We start from the raw sequence: 27,821 nt of genomic DNA, 5'->3' as shown, positions 1-27,821 counted from the left end.
GCAGCTGGGAACGAGCTAGTGGGGCTTGAGTTACTGTGCTGAAAATAGCAATGTGGACATTCCAGCTCAGGCTCTAAAGTGTAGAGAGCTGGGCGGGCTTGAGAACCCGAGCTTCCGCCTGAGACAGAATGCCCATAGTGTTATTTTTAGCCCACTAGTTTCAGCACCATTAGTGCAAGTCTTTCTACCCACCCTGAGAGACTCGCTCCCAGCTTCAAAGTAGACATACCCTGAGGGAACATCCAGCAGCTGACTTTTAACAAAGTTATCTTTTTTTAAAAAAAGAGAACTTTAAGTATAAACTTGTTACAGTACAAAACTTTCAAACTTTGTTTACAATAAACCTCATTAAAACAAAGCATTTTCACCTTGAAAATACTGTTTAACCTTAAAATGGTGCAGTTCTCTAAAGCAGACCATTGTTTCTTCATCCAAATGTCCCTCTTTTTCCTCTTTCTTTCCTGCACTATATGGTACATAAGCCATAAGGGCTAAGCCTCCTAACTCAGCAGTTTCAAAAGGGATCTCAACCAGAATGGTAGTCATTGACACCTGATCCTGCCACACTGAAGTCAAAGGGATTTCTATCACTGATTTCAAAAGGAGCAGAACAGTCTACTCAAAAATTAGGTCTCATATACTTAGTGATTATTCTGGCTCTATTCTCACACAGAGTAAAAGGATCAAAATTGGATCCATGTATGTTCCTCAATTCTTGTTTAAAATAAAGATATATTCAGTGAGTTTGGCCGGCCAGCCAGCCTATGGAACCAGCAGGTCAATTGTGGTTGTAGTCTGGAATTGCCTTTAGCTACAATAATATTTCACCTTACAAGCTCTTCTTTCTGATGCCATGTATGGGCAGTGGTTTCAGAACCAGAAACAAGCTATTATAGGGAGGAAACCTAATTAATATGCACCTGTCACCACCTTGAACAATGGGAATAAAACAGCCTCTCTGCTCTGGACCTAATTAGCTCTATTGCTTGCAGACTTGAGTTACAAAACTTTGTGGCTTTCATATTCCTGCTGAAGTGAGCCCATAATTACCATTCAATTTTTAAATTTGCCTGGTTATAGCTTTCATAAGGAACCTGAAAATCACTGAGGTTTGCCGAACCCCTCGTGAATCTTAGATGACTTTCAGGTCTGTATTCCATTCCATAAGCAGGTCATAGTTTCACCTTCCTTCTTTCCAGTTCTCTTCTAGGGGTAATGGCTTAGTGGCTATATCCCCCACTCCAGTGTCTTCAACAAGCAACTGGTTAGCCCACTCCCGCTCCCAGATTCTCAGTGGTGGTTAACAGGTTTTCTCCTGAACCTTAGAATGGGTAGTAATCATTGTTCCCATCATCACATCCATGTGCTGCTGTCTTGCCAGGATATGGTTGACTTCCACTTGACTAGCCCTTTACATATGTCTGAGAAATGCTAAACTGTACCTAAGTATTAGAGACTCCCTCATCTCACAGTGAGAAAGTGCCATAGAATGGATTTGTATGGAGCAGACTTACATGGCAACTCCCTCAATGAATTGGGTTGAGGGAGCGATCAGCTGTCTCTCTGATACCACATGTGATGTGTAGGTACTTAACAGCACACCTGAAAAGCTAGGAAATCCCCTCCCCCCCCCCCCAAAAAAAGAGTGTAGAGAAGAGGAGTTAAAGGCCAGCTGGCCTCATCACCCAGAAGACAACTGAAGGTCAGGGTATGGAAGAAGGAGAGTACATCTGCTGGGACAGATTTGTGGAAAAGAGGTGCAGGGTGGAGTTTGTTTGAACACCTGACAAACCATGCCAATGTTTGCTTTGCTTTGAAGGTTTCAGGTGAATTCAAGGGTATCTAAAGGGATGCAAACTAAACTTGTTTGTAAGGTTTTGCATAAGCTCTGGGGTCAAGTTAAAGATAGAACTGCTGCATTTCCTTTGCACTCTTTGGTGTGGGTAGCCTTTAACTTGAAGCTATTTCACTACTCTTTTGGATCTTGATTTCTTTGTAAACCTCTACATAGTGATTGCAAAGAAAAATTGTGAGCATACTGGGTTTGCCTGATATAATTTACATTATTTGTCCTCTAAATTAGACTGTCTAATCCATGAGTAAAAATACTGGACATACTTGAACAAAACAGCTGTAACAGAAACAGCTTATCGGCATCTGATTAGCTAGCTCATCCATTCAGAGTAAAATGACTTGTTCTTACACAAAGAGCCCTGCATTAGATTCATGCTGCACAATCCAAGTGCAGTACCGCAGTCACAATTGAAAACACCCTATGCACCAATATTGACCACACCATAGTACCTAAGATACCACAGCTATCTCCTCTTTTGAGAAGATGGAGAAGAGCAGACAGAGGCTGTGGTATCAGGTTCTGTGGTCTGGTAAGTTAGCTTTTGTCAAGTGTGAAAGCACATTTTGCAAACTGATCTAAACCACAATCTTTGCTTATGCTTTCCCCATATGTACTAAAGTGTAAGATGGTGTTTCAACCCTTCAAATAGGACATACAGAAAGATTGTTAGGGCCAGATTCAGTATTGCTCTAGGCAAAGGGACCATAGGGCAGGCTTCAGGGTCCCAAGTGAATGCTCCCAGTGCCCAGATGCAGAGCTGGTTCCACCAGTTCTGTGCTGCCTACACTGCATACTAGGCAGGGGCAGCTCTAGGCACCAGCAAAGTAAGCACCTGCTTGGGGCGGCCCATTTGCAGGGGCGGCATGGGAGCTGAGAACCAACAGGGGGCTCTGGGAGCTGTAGTTCCTTGGTTAGCTCCCTGCCTATAGAGCCAGCCCTGGATCAGGAAAAGAACTACATTTCCCAGCATTCCCTTGGCCACTACCAACTGGAAAGGAAGGAGGGGGACCTCATGCGGCAGCGTGCTGAGTGCTGTGAATGGTAGGGATACCATATTTTAACATTCAAAAAACAGGACACTCCAGGGGGAGGGAAGCCCCACCCTGCCACCATCCACTCCCTCCCACTGCCCCCCACAGAAACCCCAACCCATCCAATCCCCTCTGCTCCCTGATCACCTCTCCCTGGACCCCTGCCCCTAACTGCCCCCCAGGACCTCACCCCCTATCTAAGTGCTGCTGCTTCTTGTCCCCTGATTGCCCCCTCCTGAGACCCCCCCAACTTCCCTCCTAGAACCCCATCCCCTACCTGTCCCCTAACAAACCCCTGGGACTCCCATGCCTATCCAACTCCTGCCTGTCCCCTGACTGCCCCCCCGAACCCCTGACCCATCTAACCCCCTTTCTCTCTGCCCCTGACTGCCCCCAAACTTCCGCCCCATCCAACCTCCCCCTCTCCCTGTCCCTTGACTGCCCCCCAGAACCCCTTTACCCCTTCTCTGATACTTTCAGTGCACAGAATGGGCCTGTGTCATGACCACGATGTGGGCAGTCTGACCTAGTGGTTACAGCAGGATGCAGGCTGAGTCAGAGTTAAAGGCAGGCCAGAAGGCAAACCGAGAGTCAGATGTCAGGAGGCAGGCAGGCTGAGGTTACCATGCGATCAGCAGCAGGCAGTAGGAGCAGGTATTGCAAGGGGAGCAGTCCAATGCAGGGAGAACCCAGTTGAATGGACAACTTCCTGTTCCTGTGCTGAGTTCATATATAAGCTGTGAACCGATCAAGACCCTCGGCATTCTGCCAGTCTGGTTCCAGGCCTGGAGTCCTCTGCTGGGGTTCAGCTTCTATTCTGGCAACTATTAGTAGGTCACTGGATGGCAGGTTGGAATTTCATAGTTCCTAAGAGCCCTGTGGATCAGGGTTCATCATCCTCTTCCCCAAGTGGTTCCCTCAGAGTGATGTGGGACCAGGCTTTTCAGGGTGATGGCTATGGAATGCTTTAGTAAGTGTGGGGACATGTATATTTTCCACAGATTCCCAGATGCACTCTTCAGGACCATACCCCTTCCAGTCAACAAGATACTAGAGCCTGCCATGTTTATGTTTAGAGTCCAGGATTTCATGGACCATATATTCCTTGTGACCCTGGACCTGTACCAGTGGCAGAGGTGGCTGGGTCCTGTGAGGAAGAGATTTCTGCGTAGGGTTTCAAAAGTGATACATGAAACACCAGGTGACCTTTCACAGAGTGGGGGAGTTGTAGTTCAGATATTACTGGATTAACCTTCTGCAGAATTTTAAAAGGACCAAGAAATCAAAACTCCATCTTGCGAACAGGTCTGCCTGTCTGGAGAGGCTCTGTGGAGAGTCATACCTTTTGTCTCACTGAGTAAATGGAGGCTTGCTGTCAATGCTGGTCCACATGCCATTTATAGTCTGCTTTTGCTATTTCTAAGTGATCTTTCACTTCTTCCTGGGTCTGATGAATCTGCTGTATTAGGTCTGAGGCAGCCAGGTCGAGAGAGGATGTGGGTAATTGTGGGTGGAACAGGGGTGGTACCCACAGTTGGCAAAAATGGGACTTTGACCCATAGACGCATAGTCTATGTTGGTGTATGCAAACTCCTCATAAGAGAGAAATGAAGACCAATCATCCTGGTGATTATTGAGGGAGCATCACAGATACTGCCTGATGATTTGGTTGGCCCTTTCCATTTGACTGTTGGACAGGGGATGGTAAGCAGAGGAAAGATATGTGTGGACCCCCAGCAGGTGCAGAACCGGGACGTGAACTAAGACCCCCAATCGGAGGTGATGTGCGCCAGAAGGCTGTGGAGGTGGACTACCTGGCTAATCCATAGCTGGGTTGTGTCTTCAGCAGAGAGGAGGCCTGTGCAAGGGATGAACTGGGTGTCATGCTGTCTGGAGTGGCTCACCAAGGGCTGGTCCACACTAGCTCTTTAAATCGAATTTAGCAGCGTTAAATCGAATTAAGCGTGCACCCGTCCACACCAGGAAGCCATTTAATTCGACATAGAGGGCTCCTTAGTTCGACTTTGGTACTCCACCTCGACAAGGGGAGTAGCACTAAATTCAACATGGCTATGTCGAATTAGGCTAGGTGTGGATGCTAATCGATCTTAGAAGCTCCGGGAGCTATCCCACAGTGCAACACTCTGTTGACGCTCTGGACGCCAGTCGGAGCTTGGATGCTCTGACCAGCCACACAGGAAATGCCCCGGGAAAATTTGAATTCCTTTTCCTGTCTGGACAGTTTGAATCCCATGTCCTGGTTGCTCATCGGGGCGAGCTCAGCAGCACCGGCAACGATGCAGAGCTCTCCAGCAGAGGAGTCCAGGCAATCTCAGACTAGAAAGAGGTCCCCAGCATGGACTGACCGGGAAGTCTCAGATCTGATTGCTGTGTGGGGCGATGTGTCTGTGCTTTCGGAGCTGCGCTCCAGCAAACGGAATGCAAAGACCTTCAAGAAGGTCTCCAAAGCCATGAGAGACAGAGGATACAGCCGGGATGCAATGCAGTGCCGCGTGAAAGTCAAGGAGCTGAGACAAGGCTACCAGAAAGTCAGAGCGGCAAACGGACGCTCCAGAGCCCAGCCCCAGACATGCCGCTTCTACGAGGCACTGCATGCCATTCTCGGTGGGTCTGCCACCACTGCCCCACCAGTGTGCGTGGACTCTGAGGATGGGATAGTGTCGACGGACTGTTCCTCGGAGATGTTCGCGGACAGGGAAGATGAGGAGGACGAGGCAGTCGACGGCGCTTTCCCCAACAGCAAGGATCTCTTCCTCACCCTCACTGAGATCCCCTACCAACCCTCCCCAGCCGTTACCACGGACCCTGAATCGGGAGAAGGATCAGTCCGTAAGTGCTTTAAACAAGTTAACATTTATTTATTAAAAGCAGCTAAGACCAATGAGTTAACATTTTTTAAGTAATTAAACAGGGAGAGACATTAGGAGAACAGAAGGTCTACATACAAGGGGATGGAACTTTTATCTTCATAAGATATCTCCAGGAAACTCTCCTGGAGGTAATCTGAAAGTCTATGCAGGAGGTTCCTTGGCAGAGCTAGCTTATCGTGTGCCCCGAGGTAGCACACTTTGCCTTTCCATGCTACAAGCTGGAACTCCGGGACCATTGCCCTCACGAGCATGGCAGAGTAGGCCCCTGGGGGGTGGTGGCTTCCAGCATGTGCGCTCTCTCTGCCCGTGAGACTCTCCTCAGGGTGATCTCTCTCGCACACTCCTGCATGAAATTAGAGTAATTGGGGTACTATTAGTAATGGGAGCGCTTAACTGTTCCTTTGCATAACAAGAAGCCTCACTTAACAGCCACGTGCTGCAGTCTACAGAGTGGCAGCATACAGGGATCTTTCCCAGTGAACAGCCGCGAGGGGGTGCAACAGGGGCCGAGTTTATGCTTTCAGGATTGCCTGCATCAAGAGGACAGAGCTGTACATTCACTTCTATGAATCCAAAAGTGTTTGGCTTACCATGCCTTGCTGCTACACGAATTCTTCTTTCCTGCAAAGGTTCTCTGATCTGCAGCCCAATACCCCAGGCAATGAAAGCGCATTCAGAGAAATCGAACTTTCCATTAGTGAGTGCGCATGAGACAGGTGCTGTGCATACTCTTGTTCACAGACACCGAGTAGACTATGTTTCTTTGTTTAAAAAATGTATCATTGTAAGAAATTCACTACCTTTTTGACATCACACAGGTGCAACTGTATCACGACCTGATACACCATGCCCCTCACAGATGATGGCGCAAACTAGAAGGCGTAAGAAAAAGACAAGGGACGAGATGTTTGCTGAACTTATGGGCTGCTCCAGAGCCGAGGCGGACCAGCAGAGCCAGTGGAGGGAGAACCTCACTCAGCAGCACCGCTCACTCTGCGAACGGGAGGACAGGTGGCGTCAGGAGGACCAGCAGGCGACTCAAACGCTGCTTGGACTAATGAGGGAGCAAACGGACACGCTCAGGCGCCTTGTCGATGTTCTGCAGGACCGCAGGCAGGAAGACAGAGCCCCCCTGCACTGTATCTGCAACCGCCACCCCCGCCTCAAACTCCAATCCCCCCCTCATCAAAAATAACAAGAAGAAGGGTCACCAGGGGCCGTGAAAACTGTCACTGCACCACAGGACAGTGTTAAATTATGCAAAAGCTATCAGTTACTACATTTTGAAAAGTCCTTCCCTTACTGTGTTCTTGATTATTAAAAGTAGTTTTCTGTTACTTACTTTTTCCGTCATGGTTTTTTACACAACGCTGTGTTAGATGTCTTGGGTGGGTCGTTGGGTGGTTGAGGGGGTAGTGTAATGCATAGGACAGTCACCTTTAGCAGGGTACAGAGACGGGGGCTGGATCAGCAGCATGTCACACACACAGTGCAGTCAGTAGGCGGTTAGCTGGTATGGGAGGTGGTTTGCAGGTTTTCTGTCGTTGGGGGTGGTACGTGCATTTGTAGCGGGGGAGGGGGGTTACAGATGTCATGCAACGGTCCCTGTAATGGACCGCAGAGCCACGCAGCAGAGGAATCTGTATCCGTCCTCCCCCGCAACAAGGCCACATAGCCCCCGCACACAGAGTCCAAAAAAGGAGGGATGGCAGGATCCGTTGAAACAACCAGTCCGGCACTGCTGACCGGTCTGGGAGCGGGAGCATGTCAAACCTCGACTTTAGAGGCGGTCTTTACATGACCACACACCCTACCCAGCACTCTAACGCAAAGTCATCAATAAAGACACCGTTGTAAAGCTACAGTGGAGCACGTACTTTAATTTTTAAATGTGTGTTAGAAGTTGGGGAAGCGGGGTGGACGGGGTATGTAACTGCAGAGGCTAGTCAACAGTAACTTGGTAAAGAAACAGGGGCAGGTTCAGCTTCTCTGTGAAGAAACTGAACAGTCACAGTTCACGCTGCTCGCTGGTACTTGAAGAGTTCCTTGTCGCTGTGCAAGGTGCTTGCATAGGGCGTGACGAGCCAGGGCATTAGCGGGTACGCTGGGTCCCCTAAGATCAGTATGGGCATCTGCACATCCCAAGCGTTATTTTGTGGTCCGGGAAGAAACTACCTTCCTGCAGGCGTCTAAGCAGACCAGAGTTCCTGAAAACACGCGCGTCATGAACTTTGCCTGGCCACCCGACGTTGATGTTGGTAAAACGTCCCCCATGGTCCACCACTGCTCGCAGCACCATTGAAAATTAGCCAAATTTCTCAGCAGCTGACTGCGGAAGAGGTGGACGATAAGTTGTGAGGAGCTGACAGCGGCCACAACTGCAGCGGGATCCGTGCTCGCAGTGCTGTGGTGCCCGCGCTGTCACTGAGAAGAAAAGTGCACGAACAGATTGCCAGCTGGCGCTTTCAGGGAGGGATGCTGGGCGTGATTGACGGTTCAATGATGACAGTTACCCAAAACCACCCTCCACACAATTTCCCCCCCACCCAGCATGCATTGCTGGGAAATCCCAGCATTCCAATGGGCGGCAGGGAGTGCGGGAACTGTGGGATAGCTTCCCACAGTGCACCGCTTCCAAAGTCAACGCTTCGCCCATTACTGTGGACTCACACAGTCGAATTAGTGTATTTATTGTGGATACACAACTTCAACTTCATTAGGTCGATTCCAGAAATTCGAATTAAGATGAATCGAAATAGTCTTGTAGTGTAGACGTACCCCAAGAGTGCCAACATCAGGACAGACTGTCACAAGCAGGGCAGACACCCCAATGATATGTTCTACAGTTAGATTTCACCAATGTAGTAACAAATGTGAACGCCTAGATCACTGTAACAGTCTTACCATGGAGTCACAGACAGTCCCCTGAGGCTCTCCAGTCTATCTTGCCACCCAGGCAAGCTGGACCTAGTGATAAGTGGTCACTTACACCCACAGAAAAATAAATAAATAAATAAAAATCACAAAATATTCTAGTTGCTCCCAGTCCCAAGAGACCAGTCACTGCCCCTGATCAATTTGTACCTTAGATCTCACACCAAAGACAACCCCTGTAGACAATCCTGTAATAAACTAACTAAAGGTTTATTAACTAGAAGAAGTGAGTTATTTATAGGTTAAAGCAAGTGACATATACACAAATGAATTTCAGCTGATTCAAAAGGTGACAGAGATGTAGTAATCTGTCAGCATTAAATGTCTTTTTGGGGCTTAACCCAGACAGACCCTAGGGATGGCTGCTTTTTGTTTCTTAGCTCCAGCCTCTGTAAGAGTCCAGGCAGCAGAGAGACGACAAATCTTCATGTTAGCTATTTTTATTTCCCTCTTCCAGCATTAAATCCAATGTGATGAGGCCTTCTGCACATACTTCTCCATGGGTGGACGGGGCAATTGTCCTATGATGATCCATTTAATTTTAATAGTCCTCCTGGATGGGCAGGGAGAGCCACTTTTCCCATCTGAGATCACAAGTTCAGAGCAGGGATTTTTACAATGATAAATATGTATTTTACCTTCTGCAATGGAATACAGATATTACAAGTAAGATAAATGCATGCAGCAACTTACAAGTATTTTATAGAATATAAACCAGTGGTTCTCAACCTATTTACCATTGTGGCCTCAAGTTCAGCATCCAATACTACCTGTATGGCCCTGAGGATGTCACATGGGCCGCAGTGGTGTGCTGATTGGGCCACAGGCTGAGAACCACTGAAACACTAAACATAGCTTTACAAGTCTAGCAACTATCTTGAACATAGGTGAACTGATCTGGTTTCCAGCTATGAATTTGTCAGTGCTGAGCTGATACCTACAGACCTGGCAAGATCTGGCACCTGGTTTACCAGCATCACAGTGGGCCATTTTGGAAAAGTGGACCACCACCAATCAAAACTGTTATACATTTTTTGGACTCTGGTAATTCTACAATAAGGTCTATATGGTCCAGGGTTAAGATGGGCTGCCCAAGGGCTGGAGAAGGCCACAGGGCTTGTGGCATGGGGTTTTGGTGTGGCACAAACATCACAGGAGGCAATGAATGACTATATTATTCGGTGCATCCAGGGCCACCAAAAGGAGCAGGATATTAGTTATTAGGTCTTGAAGAGCCCCAAGTGTTCTGCTAGGGGAAAATCATGGCATGGTTGTAGGACTGCAACTTTTGTGGGTCCTGTGGTAACAGATGCATTCCCTTACGTACATGATCCCTTCCCAGGAGTCATGCAGTTGCTTGTTTCTCAGGCAGATTTCCTGAAGCAGAGGCAATGGGTATTAAACTTAGTATATCCTGGTGACAAGCTGCACTGAGAAAGTTACAGGACTGGAGAATGGGAGTTGGGTCCTGACTGGGGCTTGGTAGGTTAGTACCATGGGACAGGGCATCTACCTTGCCATTTTGGGATCCAGGGCGATATGTGATAATTAAATCCAATCGTGAGAAAAACAGGTCCCATCAAAGCTGCTGTTGGATTAAGTCCTTTGATCTATGTAGATATTCCAGATTTTTCTGGTCAGTGAATACCTGGACCAGGTGATGAGCTCCATCCAGGTAGTGACATCATTCTGCAAAGGTGGTTTTTATTGCCAGGATTCCTTATCAAATATTTTGCAATTTAACTCTGTGGGGGTGAACTTCCTTGAGTAATGAGAGTTAGCCCATGTGATTGCTTGGGACCAATTTGCTGGGAGAGGACAACCCCAATCACTGTACGGGAGCATCAGCTTCTACAATAAAGGCTTGTGTGACATTGGGGTGAGCCAATATGGGTGCTGTAGTAAAGGTGAGGTTTAGCTGTTTGAATTCATGCAGGGCATGGAGAGACCAATGCAATTGGGCATTTTTCTGGAGGAGAGCAGTGAGGGGTTTGATTTGTTTTGAAAAAAGTCATGATAAACCATCAATAGAAATTGGCGAACCCCAGGAAGCGTTGCAGGTCATATATACCATATAGAGAATCAGCCAGTCCTGGACGGCTTGGACCTTGCATGGATCCATCTGAATCCCTTCTGGAGATAAGATGAAGGCCCATAACTACATGGAAGCCTGATCAAAGGCACATTTCTTGAGCTTGGCATAAAGGTCATGCTGCTATAGGCATTCCAGGACTGTTTGGATATGAGCAGTAAGCTGTTCAGGATAGTCAGAAAAGATCAATGTGTCATCTAGGTAGACTACTCTGTACTAGTCCAACATGTTTCAGAGAACAACATTTATAAAATGTTGGAAGGTGGCCAAGGAATTGATCAATCTGAAAGACATTACAAGATATGCATAGTGATGCAGTTGGGTCCAGAAGGTGGTTTTCGACTCATCCCCTTTCCTGATTTGCACAAGGTTGTATGTCCTCTTTAGGTCCAATTTAATGACTATGCAGGCAGCCCCCACACAATCCAGCAGCCAGGGGTGAAAGTAACTTAAAGGACTTACCCGTACGCTGGAGTCTTAAGTGGGGGCGTGGCTTCGACCAGAAGAGGCGTGGCCTCAACCAGAAGAGGCGGGGCCTTTCAATATTTAAAGGTCCTGGCTCTCTGGCTGTGGTTGGGAGCCCCAAGGCATTTAAACCATCTCAGAGCTACCAGCTGCAGAGGCAGCTGGGAGCAGCAGCAGGACTCCCGTGGTGATTTAAAGGGCCTGGAGCTCCGTGGCGGCAGAGCCCCGGGCCCTTTAATTTGCCCCTGAGCCCTGGGGCTCCCAGCCACCTCTGCAGCTGGTAGCTCTGGGGTGATTTAAAGGGCCCGGGGCTCCCCACAGTGGCCGGGGCTCTGGCCCCTTTAAATCCCTGCCTGAGCCTGGTTGCCAGAGCTCTGGCAGTGATTTAAAGGGCCCGGGGCTCCCCGCAGCAGCTAGAGCCCTGGGCCCTTTAAATCACCACCAGGGAAGCCGGTCCAGTCCAGCACGGCGTACTGGCTCTTGCCAGTATGCCAGACCGGACCGGACCAGACCAGCATATTTTCACCTCTGCAGCTCAGGAATCAGGAGCAGAGGGTAACAATTCCTGATGGTTATCTGATTCAATGAACAATAGTCAACACAAAATCAGAGGCTGCCATCTTTCTTCTTGATGAACAGGACTAATACACCAGCTGGCAATGTTGACTTGTGGATGAACCCCGAGGCAAAGTTCTCGCAGAGGTATTCTTGGAGCATTATCAGCTCAGGTTCTGACATGGCATTAATTTGTCCAAATGATATTTTGGCTCCGGGCTGCAGCTCTATCGTGCAGTTAGGTGCAGAGGTAGGGTTTCTGCATTCTTTTTTTCAAAAATATCGACATAGTCTTGGTATTTTGAGAAAAGTTCAGATGTAGCTTCAGCAGAAGTTTCAGTCTGGACAGTCACTCCCAGCTAAATCTCTCATGGTTTGGATGCTGGTACAGAGCTGCCAAGAAAATTCTGATGGAAAATAGACTTCCTTTGCCTGCCACCAAATAAGCAGGTTGTGGAGGGCCAGCCCAGGGCCGCCCAGAGGATTCCGGGGGCCTGGGGTCTTCGGCAGCGGGGGGCCCTTCCGTTCCGGGACCCGCCGCCGAAGTGCCCCGAAGACCCGCGGCAGGGACCCCCCACCGCCGAATTACCACCGAAGCGGGACTCGCCACCGAAGTGCAGCCCGGTCTTCGGCGGTAATTCGGCGACGGGTCCTGGAACGGAAGGGCCCCCCCCCACCGAATTACCGCCGAAGACCAAGCTGAACTTCAGCGGCGGGTCCCGCTTCGGCGGTAATTCGCCAGCGGGAGGTCCTTCCGCCCCGGAGCAGAAGGACCCCCCGCCGCGAAGACCGGGAGCAGAAGAAGCTCCTGGGCCCGGCCGAAGCTCCTGGGCCCGGCCCCGCAAGAGTTTTCCGGGCCCCCCGGAGCGAGTGAAGGACCCCGCTCCAGGGGCCCCAAAAAACTCTCGTGGGGGCCCCTGTGGGGCCCGGGGCAAATTGCCCCTCTTGCCCCCCCCCTGGGCGGCCCTGTCTTGTGACGTTGTTTCCTCCATTACTGGACCAGATTACAACCCTCAGTAGTCTATAAGGAGTGGCTTTCTGTTGCAGGAAATGTGCAGGATCCAGGATGCTGCTGTGCATATGAAGCAGTCAGCTGTGCCCAAGTCAAGGAGGGCCGGTATGATGAGAATTTGCTGGGATGTGCCAGGTATGTGCAACTGGATTGGCACCTGCAACTGGGGAGCCCTCTGGCAGGGCTCCGGGCATGTTCCAGTCAAGACCAAAGCATGGGGGAGGCTCTTACAACAGTGTTACTTGCTCCTGCAAATAGCTGGTTCTCCAAAGTCAGCTGAACAACGTGGGCGTACAGGGCTTGGTTGTCTGCCTGAAGGTGAGCAGTCCACTCAGACATGTCCGGTGCTCCCCCGGCAAGAAAGTTAATACTGGAGGAACTGCACAAAACTCACCCTGTTAACTCTCTAGAATCTTTGCTAGTGTCATCTGCAGTATTTTTCACATCTTGATATCAGCAGTTGTTATACTGTTTACAGCAAAAGGTATTCTAAGCTGAAACTCAACATACACAGTACATTTTAATGTCTTTCACAACCATATGATTACACAGTATAGTGTGTATATCCTGTCTTTCACACTGATAACATACAGTATCCTGTAAATAACCATCCATTTCTTCATTCTCAGGCTAGCAAGAGATCAACACTTTTTCAGTGAAGAAGAGATGGAGATACTGACAACAACACAGAACTACAGTCATGATGATGCAACACCATGTACAAATGATGTGAAACAATTTTCATCCCTGTTTCTGCCACCTCTTTACTCCTTGGTTCTAATATTTGGCCTGGTGGGCAATGTGCTTGTTGTGCTGATCCTGATAAAATACAAGAGGCAGAGAAGCATGACTGACATCTATCTGCTGAATCTGGCAATTTCCAATTTACTCTTTATTCTTTCCCTGCCATTTTGGGCTTACTCTGCAGCATGTGAGTGGGATTTTGGAAATACAATGTGTAAAATTATTTCAGGGGTCTATTATGCTTTTCCATAATACTTTTGACAATAGACAGATATCTGGCAATTGTCTGTGCAACGTTTACTATAAAAGTTAGGACAGTTACCTCTGGCATCCTCACAAGTGTAGTCATTTGGGGTGTTGCAATATTAGCCTCTCTTCCAAGTTTAATATTTCACACTGTTGAAAAGGAAGGTGTTTATTGGACCTACAGCTCTCATAATCTGTCAGGCCATGATTTTAAAGATGAACATCCTGAGACTTGTCATTCCACTGGTCATTATGATCTTCTGCTATGCAGAGATTATAAAGACATTACTGAAATGTAGGAAGGAGAAAAAACATAAGGCAGTCGGGCTTATTTTTATCATAATGAAGTGTTATAGTGAAATGTCTATTTCAGTTAAACTGCTTTCTCTATGTCCATTTTTATTGTACTGTGAATTCTTGGGCTATGATTATTATGCTTCTTTATCTTTGTGTGTTCCTAAAAGTTGTTTATAAAACCATTGTTTGAAAAGCTACATATGTTGCATATTTCTCATTGTCTTTGAGGAAAAGGGGCTTTAGCTCTGATCTCTGGGAAAGGGCAGGGATTGCTCCTTACACAGACACCAAGGGAACACACATAACCACAAAGGGGGTGGAGAGGAAGTGGAGCCATGGACCAGAACCCTCCCCCACACCAACCCACAGAGAAATGAAACCTGCTGGGTATGGAGCTGCTGTGCTATGCTAAAAGAGGTTGCAGCTGGTGCCGACCCTGTGCACCAAGAAGCTTGAGGAGGAATTTGGCACTTTGGCCTTTGAAAACACTTTTTTTCCATATTTTCAGGAGCAAATATCAGTTTTGGTGGTTTTTAAAAATCAAGTGGGGTGAAAGTGAGTGAGGAAATATTATATAGCACTGGGGAACAGGCTGGATTTTCCCACAAACCAGCTTTGGCCACCGTACGATCTCTTGGTGCTGCTTAGGAGGTATAAAGTTCTCCCTTGCACTAGGAACACAGCGATAGGCAGACTGCTGCTGTGAGGATTGGGAGAGGGGGCTGTTGTGCTGTGCTATGGGGACTGCTGTCCTGTGCTGCTTTTGTTTTGACATTCCTCTGCACGGAGAGCTCACAGAGCTGTTGAGGATGCCACTCCTGGCAGCTGAGGAGGCTATGAAAGAACTCAGAGGGAATCACAGAACCATATTCTATTGGATTTCAGGGAGGTGGGCAGGCGCAAGCCCACTCATGGCTAAAGGATCCTTCCCCAGCCTATGAGGAGGATCCACAGGGCCCGGAAACTCAAGTAATTATGGCGGGACAACAGAAAAAATAACAGGGATGGGTGTGAAGGCAAAAGAATCAAAAATAGGGAACCTGAAGGGGACACTGAGCAGAAAACCCCTGACAGCACCCACTGCTCCTCAAATGTATCAAGGGAGCCAGCGGACTCCTCCCAGAGGAACTCTGCCCAGATGCATGAATGGAAGGAGAATCGGAAATAGGCCCCACAGTCGCAGAGAACCCCGTCAGCCAACATCCTCTCACTGGTGTTATAGACAGCCACCTTGGCCATCGCTAGGAGGAAGCTGACGAGGAGGTCCCGATCACAGAACCATAGGCAGGCAGGGAGAGGGGACAGCTGTTGTGGGGAGGTGGTGGGAAGAGACTGCTGTGCCATGCAGAGCCAGGGCTGATGTGTGGGGCAGTGTCCCCCTCCCCCTGCTTCAGGATAGGTTGGTCAGTCTGCTGTCTGAACTTAAAGAGACAACATGCCGACACACTCACTCTACCCCAACACACACGCTTCCCCAGCACACACTCTGTTCCTGCCTCTCCCCTCAACACACATGTAGTGAGGCGGCCTGGCTCCCAGCTGCACCTGAAAGGGCCGAGCCCGAACAGCCGCCAAAGTGGCCGGAGTCACCACTGCCTGTTTCCCACCCTCCACCCCACCTGGAAGTCAAGAGGCGGGACAGGAAGTATAAAGGCCCGGCCCCAACGCTCAGTTGTGGCCTGGCCGCTAGAGAGGACAGACGCTGGTACCCGAGCTCCTGCTGAACCGAGCCTGCCCCGAGCCCGGTACCCTGAGGAGGCCTGGCCGAGCCTTTCCCGAGCCCGGTACCCTGAGGAGGCCTGGCCGAGCCTGCCCTGAGCCCGGTACCCTGAGGAGGAGTCGAGCCCTCCCGTGCACCCGTATCCTGAGGAGCCAATGCTGGTGGACCCCCCTGCCGAAGCCCCGACAACACAGGTACCAGTGGAGGGGGAGATTGGAAGTGGCCCGGGGATAGCCGACCCCAGTCTGGCTGTAGCCGACACTGAACCTATGCCAGTGTGTTGCGGCCAGGATCCCCACTGACTGCAGGGGATCCACACCGCTGCTAGGGCCCCCGGGCCGGGACGCAGTGGAGCGGGTGGGCCTGCGTCCCCCCTGCCACCCCCTACTCACGGGTGGCAGTCTCCCCTTCACCCCACCACTCCGGCGTAGAAGCCTGGACTTACCTGTTTGCTGCTCAGCCCTGCCTAAGGGTCTGAGCCCCGTACCTGTTGCTGCCCCGCCCTGAGCTAGGGCTTGGGCTTTGACAAACTGAACTGCTGTGTGTTTGCTCCGCCCCTGCCTGAGCCCCTGAACTGCTGTGTGTTTGCTCAGCCCCTGCCTGAGCCCCTGAACTGCTGTGTGTTTGCTCAGCCCCTGCCTGAGCCCCTGAACTGCTGTGTGTTTGCTCAGCCCCTGCCTGAGCCCCTGAACTGGTATTTGTTGCCCCGCCCTGACCTAGGGCTTGGGCTTAAACTACTGCTTGTTTGCTCAGCCCCTGCCTGAGGGTCTGAGCCCAGGACTACTGTCTGTTGCCCCACCCTGATCTAGAGAGTGGACTTTAAGACTGAACTGCTACTCAACCTCCTGTAGTGAGGCGGCCTGGTTCCCAGGTGCCCCAAAGGCGAAGAGCGACCCCTCACCTGACAAAGGGACCCATAAATGGACCCTTACAACACACTTCAGTTGAAAAGTGGCTGACAAGCTACTAGGATGCCCATGAAATGATGGGATTAAGAAACCTGCATCATATGATGCTGTACCTGCCCCATGAGGTACTGCAAACCTTTCCCAAAGCAACCTGCAGCCAGTTGCACAGTGGGATAGCTACACACATTGCTCTGTGTCGATGCAAGAGCTACTAATGTGGATGGACTCCACTGACACAAGGAGCATAATGTGGACATGCAACAGCAGTTTAATTAAAGTAGTTTAATAAAAGTGGAATAACTTTTGTCGACAAAACTCTGCAGTGTAGACAAGGCCTTAGTCTACTGCAACCTGCTTCCATGCATCCCAGTCCTCTGTATGCTCCCTGCACCCCCCGCATCCCTTCTCCATATCTTGCCAATCACCATATATCCACATAGATGCTGGAACTAGGGATGCAGGGGTGCTACCGCACCCCCTGGCTTGAAGCAGTTTCCATCATATACAGGATTTACAGTTTGATTCAATGGCTCTCAGCACCACCACTATAAAAATTGTTCCAGCATCCCTGTATATCCGTCCTCCCTGACAGCCTCTCACTCCAAGACCAGGGAATGTGGCTCTCTGACATCCACTCCCTGCCCTAGTGAGTCTCAAGCTTTCTGCTATCAAGCCTCACTTTTATTGAAGCAAATGAGCTCAGTCCCCACCTTCGGGTGAGTTAGAGACAACATTCACACATAGCCATAATTAATGCAGTACTAGAAGGGTAAATGATATAAACTCACACTAGCATTTACTTTGCAACATTTCAGTGAGATGAATGAGCCTGAAGAGAAACTGGGGACTCAGGGAAGGGGGTAAGAAATGGGCCTAAGGGAGGTACAAGCTGGGGATAAAGGGACTCAAAGGGAACAGGCTGGGGGTGCAGAATGAGTGGGGGGACGGAGACTCCCTCTCCTCTTTACCAGCTAAACCCTGAGATCAGTGATGAGCTACCAAAATTTTAACAACCGGTTCCCTATAAAAAGTTCTGATTTAAGGGAGGGGAGCGGGGAAGGGGCCGGGGCAGGCGGAGACATACTTGTGCAGCCGGGGGCCCCTGCAGGGCCTGGGGAAAATTGCCCCACTTGCCCCCCCAGCAGCCCTAGAGCTTACCTTGCTGGCAGCTCAAAGCAACTCCGGAGCTCAGCTGAGCTGCCCAGCTGATGCCGGCGGCTGGCCATGCTGCAGCTGGGGGGAAGCGGGGGAAGGGCCGGGGGAGCCTCAGCCTTCCCAGCTGGGAATCCTGGGAACAACAGGATGGTCCTTCCCATGGACCGGAGTTCTTTGCCCACCCTCTGGCCCTTTAACAACGGGTTCTCCATGGAGGTCTAATTTTAGCAACTGGTTCTTGGGAACCTGTGGGAATCTGCTCCAGCTCACCACTGCCTGAGATAGCTGCTGGCAACTGCTGCTACTTACTTCTTCCTCTCCCTGCTTTCTCTCCACAAGCAACTCCATGCTGGCTGGGCAAGAGCAGGAAGGACTGAGAGGAGAACTGTGCTCAGTCCCTACTGTCCTCCTGGATGCAGGAGCAAGACTGTGGTTGGAAATGGAACAAGCACACAAGCAATGTAACAGAAAATCCCATGCCGTAATTTGCATTATTTTGTTTTCAAGATAGTCAAAAAGACAGACAAGAGTTTCAGGCCCCACCCAGACTCCACCTATAGCTGCTGACCCTGCAGTTTGGGAAACCCTGCCCTAACCACAGTCCACATCCTTTCCAGTACACAACCCTCCTCATTAGGCCCCTTCCTGGATTCCTGTCATTTGACATTCACGGTCTCAAATGATAAACTGCATTAGTGATAACTAGAGAGATCTATCTTGACGGATCAATGATCATATTGATAGATCTATAGAACTATGATCTACATTGATAGGTCTCTGATCACATATTGTATCATACATATCACAAACTGGTGCGGTTCCTGGGAAAAACACAGGTCTGTATGTTTATTTCACTGTGATCTCGGACTATAAAGCCTAATAATTAAACAACAAAAACAACAGTTTTAGAAGGGATATAAACTCTTAGCTGCAGGACATAAGCCAAGCTCTAATTATTGGGGTTTAGGAAGAAATTTTACCTGTGAGCAAGTTTCTCCTCAATTGCCCACCACAGGCTTTCTTGCAACTTCCTCTGAAGCAGCCGGTGCTGGCCATTACTGGAGACAGGATACTTGACTAGCCAGACTGTGGGTCTGATCCAACCTGGCAATTCCTGTGTTTGTAGAAAGAGACAAGCCCCTTTTCTTTCATCTTTCCTACTTTCTCATCTTGATAAACAAAGTCCTTCCTTTACTCAGGAAAAACTCATTGACACTTGAGAGATTTGGAATTGCCTGTGATTCTTTGTGAATATGTTTTCTATATAGAATCATAGAAATGTAGGATTGGAAGGGACTTTGAGAAGTCATCAAGTCCCTCCCCTTGCATTGAGGCAGGACCAAGTAAACCTAGACCATCCCTGACAAGTGTTTGTCTAACCTGGTCCAAAAAACCTCCAAGAATAGGGATGCCAAACCTCCCTTGGAAGCGTATTCCAGAACTTAACTACCCTTATAGTTAAAAGTTTTTCCTACGATCTAAGGTAACTCTTTTTGCTACAGATTAAGACCATTACTTCTTGTCCGACCTTCAGTGGACATGGAGAACAATTGATCACCATCCGCTTTGTAAGAGCCCTTAACATATTTGAAGACTGGCATGAGGTTCCCCCTCGGTCTTCTTTTCCCAAGGCTAAACATGTCCAGTCCTCTTAGTCTTTCTTTATACGTCATATTTTCTATACCTTTTTTTCATTTTTTATTCTCTTCTCTAGACTGTCTCCAATTTGTCCACATCTTTCTTAAAGTGTGGCACCAAAAACTGGACACAGTTCTCCAGCTGAGGCTCACCAGTACCAAATAAAGCAGAACAATTACTGCCTTTGTTTTACATACAACACTCCTGATAATACACCCCAGAATGACGTTAGCCTTTTTTGCAACTGCATCATATTGTTGGCTCATTTCAATTTTGATCCATTATACCTCTCAAACCTTTTCTGCAGCGCTATTGCATAGCCACTTACTAGAGAGACAAGGCGGGTGAGGTAATATCTTTTATTGGACTAATTTCTGTAGGTGAGAGAGACAAGCCACTTATCCCCCATTTTGTAGTTGGGGATTTGATTTTTCCTTCCTCATTGTAGTACTTTGCACTTGTCTTTACTGAATTGCAGCTTGTTGATTTCAGCTCAATTCTCCAATTTATCACCATCCTTTTAAATTCTAATCCTGTCCTCCAAAGTACTGGAAACATCTCCCAGCTTGCTGTCATCCACAAATGTTATAAGCGTACTCGCCACGCCATTATCTATGTCACTGATGAAAAAATTGACCAGTGCTGTGTAGGCCTTGCTAGAGCCCTGGGCATAGTTAACAGCAAGAACCAAAGGCTGTGATCCAGAGTAGGCCTGGCCTTGGCAAAACACCACCACAGTAGGCATTAGTTAACACCAAGTAAGCACATTCCTGACTGGAGGGGGTGGTACAAAACCACACAGCTCTCTCAAGTAACTACATGAATATTTTCCTAAGAGATGGTGCAGGAACACACTGGCCCCTCGTAAGAGAAGGATGGGATGACAGGATAATGGATAAGGATGTTTTGTTCGCACTAGGACAGAGGTGGGCAAACTATGGCCCATGGGCCACATCCAGCCCGTGGGACCGTCCTGGCCAGCCCCCGAGCTCCTGGCCTGGGAGGCTCGCCCCCAGCCCCTCCCCTGCAGCCTCAGTTCACTCACGCTGCTGCCGGCATCATGCTCTGGGCAGCGGGGCTGTGAGCTCCTGGGGCAGCAAAGCTGCAAAGCCCGGCCTGACCCGATGCTCTGTGCTGTGTGATGGCGGTGGCAGCATGGCCTGGCTCCAGCCGGGCGGCGCGGCTGTAGCGCTGCCAGCCACCAGTGCTCCAGGCAGTGGTGTAAGGGGGCACGGAGTGGGGGGGAGTTGGAGAGAGGGCAGGGGATTTTGGGGTGGTGGTTGGGGGGGGATGAATAGGGGCAGGGGTGCCGGGGGGCAGTCAGGGAACAGGGAGAAGGGTGGTTGGATGGGGCAGGGGTCCTGGGGGGGGGCTGTCAGGAATGAGAGGAGGGGTTGGATGGGGAAGCAGGGATCCGGGGTCAGTCAGGGGACAGGAAGCGGGGGGTGTGTGGATGGGGCAGGAGTCCTGGGGGGACAGATAGGAGGTGGGGGCCGGGCCATAACCCTCTCCCCTAACCTGCCCTCCATACAATTTATGAAACCCGAGCGGCCCTTGGGCCAAAAAGTTTGCCCACCCCTGCACTAGGAGGTACAAGAATAAGGGTGGTAGCTAGCAATGTCTGGATGTAATCCATAACTCGTTTGTATCAATGTATAAAAGGAGAAGTCATAGGAGGGGTAACTTTGTCCAGGCAAGGGGGACAGCATCCTGCTATGCTGACTGAGCTAGTACCATTGTCATAGGCACAGGGGCGGCCCTAGACTAGCTGTGAGCAACTGGTGCCCTAGGTGAACCCTGCAATCAGCGCCCCCACCCCCAAGCCCCAAGGGCAGATCTAGGCTGAGGTTTTTGGTAAACTGGGAAACATTTTGCCCCTTTTTTCCTTTTAATGTTTTTAAGAGTTTTTTTTTTTTTAAAAACAGAGGCTTAATTATTCGGTTTGTCCGTTGGTCCATCTGTTCAACCAATGTTTCTGAGATCAGATAAAATAGAGACACGACATTTTTAGAATAGATTTCTACACGACAGCTAGATGATCATTCAGTCTGATTTCAAATAAAAATGCATTAAAAATGTTAATTATAATTTTTATTATTGCAAATCCAAAATCGTCCATTACACTATCCTGCTTTAACTGCCATTACCACCACATCCAATATAGAAAGAAATAAGAAAACTCTTCAATGAACTTTAACCTGTATTTACAAAACACTCTGAATAAAAAATACTCTGTGCTCTTAAAACATGACTTTTCTTGCTTTAAGTTTGAAAATTCAGTTACTAGTTCTTTTAGCTCCAGTTTTCCAGCTATTTCATGCTCTGTTGACATTGTGGCAAGTCTAACAAGTCTCTCTCGCACCATTGTTGAACGCAGATATGTTTTTATCAATTTTAACTTTGAGAAGCTACGTTCCCCACTAGCTATGGAAACTGTAATGTGTAGCGCTATAAAAATGTTTGGAAATCCGTCTGTCTGTTTATTTTCACAAACAAACTTCAGTACTTCTTCAGGAGTGGAATGTTTCTTAAGTTGTCTTGAAAAAGCCTGAAGCTCACTATGCAAATCTGTAGCATTAATGTCTTTTGAATTTTCATGAGTCAATGTCGACTCCAGCTTTATACAAAATTCTCTTCTCTGTTTTGCTGTTTTCTTTTTCAAGCCGTGGATATCATATAGAAAGCCAAATAGTGACTCTAGCTGCTGCATCTGTTGAAATCTTTTGTCAACCGAGTGAACAGCAGTATCAAGGACCGCGAAGTAGAAATTCACTTTGAACCTTTGTTTTGGGTTCTGAATGGGTGTGTCTCATCCTTCATACGAAAACTGCTGTTTCTTTTAACAAATGTGAACTGGCTCTGGTTCAAATTCTATTGGAAAGTCTATTTCTTCAGCAAGTTCGAGAGAATCTACCAGTGTTCTTTCAAACCCTTCATCACTTCTGAATTCCTCCAGAATATTTTTAGGTTGCTGCAGTTTTTGAATAGCAGAATGTATGTTCAAGTTCTTTTCCCGAAGCTGCTTGCTAGTGAGGTTAATCTCAAAAAGGATATTATGCCACAAAATGAGTGAAGTCACAAATTTGAACTTGGAAAGGCCATTTGCAAGAGCTTCTGCATCTGAATGTTCCGTATTGCCAGATGATCCAGTAAAGGTAGTATCATCAGAAATTTCAATTAAGGCATCATAAATGTTTCCAAGTTCATAGCAAAAAGGCTTCAAAGCATCAATGTGATTCTCCCATCTTGTCTGACTAAGTGATTTCACAGTTAGAGAATTCACTTGGCGAGTCAGAATCTCCCAATGGTGTGTTGAGCCTGAGAAAAACACATAAACACGTTGCGCCAGATCAAAGAAACTGCTTGCCTCCAAACAGCTAGCAGCATCATTGACAACCAAATTCAGAAAATGAGCACTGCAAGGAACGAAAAAGGCGCTAGGATTGATTTCCATCATTCTCCTTTTCACACCATTGTCTTTACTCTTCATATTCCTCCCCTTATCATAGCCTTGGCCACATAAGTTTTCAACAGATAATGAAACTGTTTCAAGCTCTTGTAGAATAGTTTCAATCATAAATGCTCCAGTCGTCACCTTCAGTGTTACGAAACCCCAAAATGTTTCTTTATGAGCACGTCAACATTATCTTCATCTGCAGACTTTTTCCATATCCACAAAAAGAAAGATCATCGTCATTTGTTTAACATGACTCACATGTGGTGTACAGTCCAGTATTATTGAAAAGTATTTTGCAGAATGGGCAGCTTCTACAATTTTCTTTTTAATGGCATTTGCTAGGATTTGAATCAGTTCATTCTGCATATTTTTTCCTAAGTAATGAACCTGTTTCATGATCAGTTATTTTACGTAGATGCTCCTTCATGACTGGATCAAACAAAGATAAGTATTCAACAAATTTTTAAAATTTTCCATTACCTGGAGTGTATAATTTTTCATTTCTACTGCAGCCACGGAATGCTGAATTTTGCCTACCGAGAACTCTCACTAAAGCAATCAGACGCTCTAATATTAGTTGCCAATATTCTTCTTTTTCTTTGATCACACATAAATTTTCTTCATTAATAGTTTTTCTATTTTTTAATCGTAATTCAAGTTCTTTCCAATTTTGAAAATATTCCAAATATTCTGTACTTCTTTCATGTGAAGAGAGAATTGAAGATATGTTTTTCCAGTCCTTTGAACCATTTTCAGTAAGTGATGTACCTATTGCTTGATTTCTAAACAACTTGCAGCAAAAGCAAAACAGAGAGTCCTTTGACACTGAATATTGTAACCAGTTTTGATGAATTTCTTCCCCATTGATGAGTTTCCTCTTGTAATGCTGAGCAGGGAATTTTCTTTTATTTCCATCCTTAGGGAAGGGAAATTCACAAACTTGTTTGGGTCCATGTTCCACGAGAATTTGCCGCACACTGTCATCACATCTGGGCCATGAAGCTGGGTCCCCATACTGTAACTTGTTTATAAGTTCCTCATCCTTTCTTCCTTCTACTTCATTTACTTCAATTTCTGTGTGTCTCTCTGAAAGTGCATAAATTTTCTCCACTTCCATATCAGTCTGATGCTGTGAGCTGCCCTCATCTAGAAGTAAGTTTCCATCATCTTGAGTTTCCAAACTGCTTTTTTGTAGATGTAAGCTACCCTCATCTCGAAGTAATATATCTTCATCTTGATGTTCCAAACTGCTTCCATGCGGATGTGAGCTAACCTTCTCCTCTCCAAGTAAAATTCCTTCATCTGGATGCTGTGAACTGCTTCCATCTTTATTTGGATTAAAGAAGACATATTTCCGGAAGGATCCCTGCTGTTTTGCTTGGTCCCTTTCGTTCTCAGCCTTTCATTTATGATACTTAGCTCCTGAGGGTTTTCTTTTTCCTCTTTCTGACATGGGGCATTTGAATATTGTTATGTACTGTGCTCCCGACTGCAAGCATTATAGCTTTAAGGATGGCTGACACACCCACCACATGGTTGCCGATTTAACCACATTGCAGCCATCCCAACACGTCTTTTCACTGCTTAAAGGTTCAGTGATTAGTAACATACACTCATTTACCTATTAAAACAGTTAGTTACAGCATTTATATGGAAACAAAATGACCTTTTTCGACATTATAACCCAACACCGGTTGTTTGGAAAGTAATCCCTTTTCTCACAGTTACCCGCTTGGAGTGTGACATTATCACTTTTGTGGTCTATTAAGCATTAACGCTGTTACTTTTCTTTTATGGACCTTATTTATTACCTGTGAACCAGTTGTAACAAAGAAAATTTCATAATTATACTGCCCGATAATAACGCTAATGTTTAATAATGCTTAAAGATACTCACATTTTGGATTTATAATGCTGAAAGATGTTATCCTTTATTCTTTGGCACCAAGAAACACAATTTTCCACAATATTCGCTCGATTCTTTACCATCTACCTGCAATGTGTGTTATAATGACTGTTTGACGTGTATCAACTTGTGATATCTCCTCTCTACATGACTTTCCAGCTATGCAACTTTGATGTATATTTGAGTTAGGTGTCACTAGCACTGCAGCTCTTGCCACTGGCAGATGTGTTTCATTATGGTTGAGTTATTGCTTATCAAAACTGAGGACTGTGTCATCTTGCCCCTACGTCGTCAATTAAAATAAAATCACTAAAATATTATTTATTTTGCAGTAAATAAAAGATTTGACATATTAATAAATTCTCAGAAATGTAGAGAAATGAATTATAATTCCTATCCCCTCCCTACGTCAAAAGTCTCACTAAAATCAAGATATATATGCCCACTGCTTCCCCCCATCCATTAGGACCATTAACCATGTCAGAGAAGAAAATTAGGTTGGCTTGGAATAATTTATTCTTGATAAATCCACACTGACTCATCATCCTGTTATCTTCTAGGTATTTACAGATAGTTTAATAATTTGTTCTACTACGTTGCCAGGTATCGAGGTCAGGCTGACTGGTCTGTAGTTCCCTGGGACCTCTTTGTTCCTCTTTTTAAAGATAGACATTATGTTTGCCCTTCTCCACCCCTTTGGGACCTCACGATTCTCCACGAGCTCACAAAAATAATCGCTACTGGTATGTTTTATTATTGTAAGGGGGTTTATTATATGGTTACACTGGGGTTAATTCAAGAAGAGTCTGATTGCACCAGGCGGCAAAGAGCACCATGGCTTCAGATAGCACCCATTTACCAACACCTAAGGGACAATGCAAGAGCCATTCGCCTTGATGCTGTGGCTCCTGCCCCTGCTGAGCTCACCACTGGACTTGTTCTTTAAGGGAAGAGAACCTGTGAACAGTGGAGAACAAAAAGCCTGTCTAGATTTGAACGGAGAGAGCATTAAGGGAGAAAGACTGACCTCCAGAGATTAGGGCGCATCCAACATGGGTCAAGTGGCAGAGAGCTCTGCTGGCACAGGCCAGGCCCTCCATGTGCCAAAACTGCGGTAGCTGAGGCTCCCGCTCCTCTCGGCACTGGGGACCAGGAAGCAGGATGAACAGACCCTAGGCTCACCAGCAGGGACAGGTAAGAACCAGGGACCGGGATGGGGGAGGCAGGAGCTCCTGAGTGGGTATAGTAGAGGATTTGATTTGGAACTAGTTGAGAGACAATGAATATGAAGCCCCAGTTGTATTTTTTCAATTTCACTTTGGGCTTGTCTACTCTTGAAATGCTACAACTGCAGTGCTGCAGCTGTGCCACTGTAGCGCTTCAGTATAGACACTACTTACGCTGAGGGGAAGGGTTCTCCAATCAGCGTAGGTAATCCACCTCCTCAAGAGACAGCGGCTAGGTCAACAGAAAAATTGTGCCATTGATCTAGCACTGTCTACATGGGAACTTAGGTCAGCTCAATTACATCACACCCTGTGTGGGATTTTTCACACCCCTAAGCCAACCTCATTTCCTGTTGTAGATCAGCTGCCATCACCAAATATTTCAAATTATTTTTGAATATGCTACAAAAGTGCTTAGTACAGTCAAAAATAGGTGACACCTAAGACTGACCCAACTCCCAGTAAAGTTAATGGGAATACCCCAATGGAAGTTGGAACCTAAGCCCTCAGTTCTGCATTTAACATGCATTCTGAAAATTCAGCACTCTAACATTTCCATTAAGTTCTAAGTGGAACTGTTGCTGAAAGTCCATTTTTAGAAAAAGAAGAACTACTCCTTCACTTCTTGTAATAATTCTTGCAAAACTTCTGAGAGGCAGCAGTTTCCAAGCTTCTGAAGATGTAGACAGGGCTTATCACCCTAGGGTTCATGAGAACGAAGACAGTTATCCCTAGGAAGCTTGGTAAATCAGTGAGTATCTCATCTTTCTTGTCTCTCTTTCATATTTTAGATATATCTATAAATGTATTAAGTGGAAAGATATAGTAAATTATTAAGAATTTGCAATAATGATGGTGTAATTAAGCAAGGGACGCAGCCTTTCAGAACCATTCAAGCAGAAAACTAGGAAGGAAACAAGATGGGGATTGAGCTAGTTGGGAATGCAGTGGAATGAGATGCTGCCCAAAGCCTTAAGGACAAACAGGAGCAGGCTTGTTGAAAATGTCTGACAAACATTATATTAAAAACAATTCTGGATTTTAGTTCCAAAACTGCTTCAGGAAAACATTAGTTTGTAAACAGCTTCATATAAGAACATGAGAATGTTAAACATAAAATGCTTCATATCTAATCCAGGGGGTATCAGATTTATTGCGGGCCATGGGCTGAGCTCACATCTATTATTGTTAATGTGGATTTATATGAGTGAGTCCACATGCACTGTGTGGAGACTGTACCATTAGAGGCTCTCTTCTGTTTAGAAAGAATTAAAAGCTGTGGAAGGAGTGGTCCAGAAAAACTGCACTGGCTCTTGCAATATAAACACTTGGTAGAAGCCCTGTTTTCAAATAATGTACAATTCCATTGTAACTGAGCAGTAGTACTTTTATATAGGATAGAACAGTGATTCTCAACCTCTTCCGTACTCAGGCCCCCTTTTCCCCATTTAGCAATATGGAAAGGGCAGGGTGGTCATAACCCTCTGACACTTGGCAGTGACCCTGAGGTTGAGAATCTCTGGTATAGAGCATTATCCTCCATGTTTATATTTAACTCCACCCCTGCCAGGGTTGTGAATGCAGGAGGTGTTAAAGTTTGTGGCTTGTTTGAATTGATCTGACCTAATTTTCTTTCAAGCAGTTATATGGTAGAAAGTAGAATCTAGTTATTAAAGCCCAGGACTGGAC

General features: G+C 47.0%; 1 protein-coding gene and 1 pseudogene across 3 annotated transcripts in view; both read left to right on the top strand.

The window, feature by feature from the left end:
• The first annotated feature begins 2,885 nt into the window (after positions 1–2,885).
• LOC120397259 lies at positions 2,886–14,299 on the top strand (annotated as a pseudogene).
• Positions 14,300–16,013: 1,714 nt separating this feature from the next.
• The window catches only part of LOC120399474 (C-C chemokine receptor type 5-like), a 38,359-nt gene continuing 26,551 nt past the window's right edge, over positions 16,014–27,821 (top strand). For 2 of the 3 annotated variants that reach the window (XM_039527744.1, XM_039527743.1), the window contains exon 1: positions 26,784–26,883. The gene's annotated coding sequence lies outside the window, so the exon portion shown is untranslated. Of the gene's footprint in view, positions 16,037–26,783; positions 26,884–27,821 lie in introns of those variants that run through there. The other variant, XM_039527745.1, reaches the window with a different exon arrangement.

This window comes from Mauremys reevesii, linkage group 2 (assembly GCF_016161935.1).
Source record: "Mauremys reevesii isolate NIE-2019 linkage group 2, ASM1616193v1, whole genome shotgun sequence".
Taxonomy (NCBI): Eukaryota; Metazoa; Chordata; order Testudines; family Geoemydidae; genus Mauremys; species Mauremys reevesii.
This window is presented reverse-complemented; position numbering and strand designations above follow the sequence as displayed.